Raw genomic sequence first — 4254 nt, 5'->3', positions numbered from 1 at the left:
AAACAGTCTGGCAGAAACCTGAAGGTCCCATATGAACACTGGAAAAATTCCATGACCCGAAGACTCATGTGTCTGTCCATCCATCCATTCATTCTGTAAATATTTATGGATCACTCAATTTGTGACAGCAATGAACAAAACAAAAGCCTGCCCTCACGGGAGAGGCCCAAAAAGGAAGAAAATAAGTAGAATATGTAGCATTTCAGATGGTGATAAATTGATCAATCGATTACGTCAAACATTTAAGTAGGGTGGACGGGGAAGACCTCTGCTGGCTGCGAAACCACTCGTGCAATCTCCAAGGGAAAGACTGAGGGCAGGAGGAGAAGGGGAAGACAGAGGATGAGATGGCTGGGTGGCATCACTGACTCAATGGACATGAGTTTGGGTAAACTCCGGGAGTTGGTGATGGACAGGGAGGCCTGGTGTGCTGCGGTTCATGGGGTCACAAAGAGTCAGACGTGACTGAGCAACTGAACTGAACTGATGGTCGATATATCTATGTGTATACATGATATTGATAATAGAACAGCAACAACAGTATGGACTACTTTCTACATGATAATTACTGTTTTAAGCATTTTATATAAGTGGAACCATTTCTATATCTCTGACTCTATAAACATACATAGATACAATGGATATATAGATATAATGGATCTAATGGATAGATATAGGTATAGATAGGTAGAATATATCTCTATGTATCATTATATAAAATTATATGCCCCCCCCAAAGAAAAAAGCTCCAAGGGAGGCAGGAGAGTGGTGGAGGCGGGTGAGCAGAGGAGAGATGAAGGAGGGGCCAGGTCGCAGGAAGCCACGGAGATTTGGGAACAGAGGAGTGATAAGGATCATCCTTTATTCACGAGACAAACATCTGCCCGGGCACCTCGCAGGAGCCGGGTCCTGCAGCGGATTCGTGGGGATACAGCTGAGTCAACCCCAATCCCTGCCCTCGACGGGCTCCCTGTCTGATGCGGGGAGGCAGTGCGCACCGACTCTGGCAAATCAAGACCGGGTGGGATAGGCGTCAAGGCGGAGATCAGTAAGGGCCCAGGGAAGCCCAGAGGTGGGGCGACTAACTCAGCGTGGGGCGTCGCGGAATGCTTTCTGAAAGAGGTAGTGTTTAAACCAGGATCCAGATGAGTAAGAATGAGCACGGGAAAAGGGTGGGAGGGGGACGACTGCACCTGTGGCGGAGAAAACAGCCGGTGGAAAGGCCTGCAGGCCAAGGCGCACCATGAACCCCTGAGCCCCAGCGGAGGAATGGCTGCTTCTGGTGCCGATGGGGGTGGGCGGCGACGCCCCTACCCCCTAGGGTCAGAATGCTGTTGCACAAGGCAGAAGGGCTTAGAGCTGACAAGGCTTGTTCAAAGAGAGCCTTCTGGGGACTTCCCTGGCGGTCCAGTGGGTTAAGACGGTGCTTCCTAGGCAGAGGGGCACAGGTTCATTCCCTGGTCAGGGAACCAGGATACCACATGCCTCAGGCCAGGGCCAAAACCAAAAAAAAAAAATATATATATATATATATATTTTTAAAGCCTTCTGTGGCTGCCTCTAGGAGGACTGTGGGGAAGGAAGATACTTAAAAGCAAGGAGGCCAGGAAGAAGCCAAAACCATAAGGAGGTGGGGACGGTGGGAACAGATATGAGGGCTATGTAAGAAGCCTGGAAATCCTGCTCAAGTCTAAGGTGTTGTTTTATAAGCGTAAGAGCTCCTGCATAACCACTCCATGCACACCCCCCACTAAAAACAAAACAAAACAAAACAAACCCCCAAACCCTGTAAATACAAGAGAAGCTTCTCCTAAACAGAAATAAAAATGTTTGCCACTTAGGCAGATGGCAGTGGTGATCACAAGAGAGTCTTGCTGAGAGGGAAAGCCGTGGTAAACATGGAGGGCGGGGCACGGGTGTTGCTGAGACAAGAAGCCGGAGTCACCGTGGAGCGGGGCTTTTCTGAGGTCTATGGCCTTGGAGAAGGCTGTGCTGTGTGCTACCACCCCAGGCACTGTAGCCCGCCAGGCTCCTCCATCCATGGGGATTCTCCAGGCAAGAATACTGGAGTGGGTTGCCATGCCCTCCTCCAGGGGATCTTCCCAACCCAGGGATCGAACCCAGGTCTCCCACATTGCAGGTGGATTCCCTACAGTCTGAGCCACCAGGGAAGCCCAAGAATACTGGAGTGGGTAGCCTAACCCTTCTTCAGAGGATCTTCACAAGGAATGAAACTGGGGTCTCCTGCATGGCAGGCAGATCCTTTACCAGCTAGCCTACCAGGGAAGACCTTGGAGAGGCAGCTCCTACATAAACACAAGGGGTCCTTTATACTTACTGAATGTCTGGGAAAGGACCCAAGTTGGTGAGCCAGAAATTCCCATGCCCTAGGGTACCACCACCTGGAGTCAGAAGCATTCTTTCCTGCAAGGATGGGACCCAATCTCAGAAAGATGGGCTTCCCCATCTACCCCACTGTGTGTGTTCTCCCAGGACTGTGTAACTGGAGACCACTGTCAGGTCTGAAGATGTAGAGGCATTGGGTGCAGAGATTCTGGAGAGAAGTCTCTCGATACCCTTAATCTCATCCAGCCTGTTTTCATAGAGCCACTGCACATGTCAGGGACCAGAGTGGGCTCTAAGAATTCAGCGGTGAACTTGTTAGACAGGGTCCCTGCCTTCATGAAGCCTTGGTTTGAATGAGAGAAATGTTCCTTCAGTCCATAAAAGTTTGCTGAACACATACTATGTGCCAGGGAAAAGAAGCAGAGAAAACAGGCAAATCCCCCTTCCCTGTCAGAGTTGGCACTCAAACTGTGGGAGACAGACTACACAGAAAAGGAAGTAAATAAAAGATGAGGGACATTGGACAGTGATAAATGCCATAGAGAAGAAAACAAGAGCAACAATAAATAAGGCAGCAAACACAGAAGGCCATCATAGATTAAAATGAGGAAAAGAAAGCAGCAAGGGGCTGAGACAGAAACCAGAAGGGAACGTCAACTCCAGAGAAAGTGACCGTGGGCAGAGTGATGGGACGTGTGTCCCAGGTGGCGGGAACAGCAAAGTCAGGCAGTGAGGTGGGGGCCCCGTACGATGTCAGGAAAATCAAAGAAGCCCAGGGGGCCCTGAGGCACAGGCATGGTAGAATGTTGAGGCTGGAGAGACGGACAGAAAGCCAGACAAGAGTGCCTTGGAAGTGTTGAGGTTTTATTATAACTGCAGTGGGAAATCACAGATGGGTTTTAAGCAGATTCTAACATGATACCATTTTATATTTTAAGAACGCACTGCCTGCCAAGTGGAGAATGGACTTAGTGTGGGGTGGGCGTAGGGGGGAGGTGGAAACAGAGTTCAAATTTGGAAGCAGGGAGACGAGTTTGGAGGCTACGGCACCCGTCCAGGTGAGAGATAAGGGTAGCCTGGACGAGGGTGAGTGAGAGGAAGTCAGTGGGTGGCTTTGATGTCTATTTTGGCGCTAAGGTGACAGGAATTGCCAAAGTGGGAAGTGGGAGTGAGGGCGGGATCAAGGACCACTCCCAGCTTTTGAAGGAAGCAATTGGGGAGAGGGTGGTGTCATCACCTACAGATGGAAACAAGTGCTTGATGATGGAGACAGGAGAGGGAGGCGGGGCAGAGATATTTGGTGGTTGACAGAGCATCAGGGGCGCCCAGGCATGCACACAGAAGCGGCCTGGCACGTAGCAGATACAGGTGCTGACTCAGAGCCATCTAAGGGATTATCCAGAGAGACTTTGGGTAATCTTAGGGACATGTGAGGTCAGCAGCAGAGGGCTATGGAGTCAGACAGGCTGGGGTTCGAGTCCCAGCTCCACCTCTTGCTTGTTGGGCAATTGACCTTCTTTTCTCTCAGTTTCCTCATCTGTAGAATGGGAGTGATTATATGCACCTCTAGGGCTGGTGCAGGGGATAAGTGAGATGTGGCGCTTGGATGGCACTAGAGAAACTGTCAACCAAAAGCTGATGGGGGACAGAAGGCAAAGCTGAGGGACTGGCTCGTTTGTCTGTCTGGCAGCTACAGATCTTAGAAGGATTGATGCTGAAGCTCCAGTACTTTGGCCACCTGATTCAAAGAGGCGACTCATTGGAAAAGACCCTGATGCTGGAAAGATTGAGGGCAGGAGGAAAAGGGAGCGGCAGAGGATGAGATGGTTGGATGGTATCACTGACCCAATGGACATGAGTTTGAGTAAACTCCGGGAGCTGATGAAGGACAGGGAAGCCTGGCAGGCT

This window comes from Bison bison, unplaced genomic scaffold, assembly GCF_000754665.1.
Source record: "Bison bison bison isolate TAMUID 2011002044 unplaced genomic scaffold, Bison_UMD1.0 scf7180017864285, whole genome shotgun sequence".
NCBI lineage: Eukaryota > Metazoa > Chordata > Mammalia > Artiodactyla > Bovidae > Bison > Bison bison.
This window is presented reverse-complemented; position numbering follows the sequence as displayed.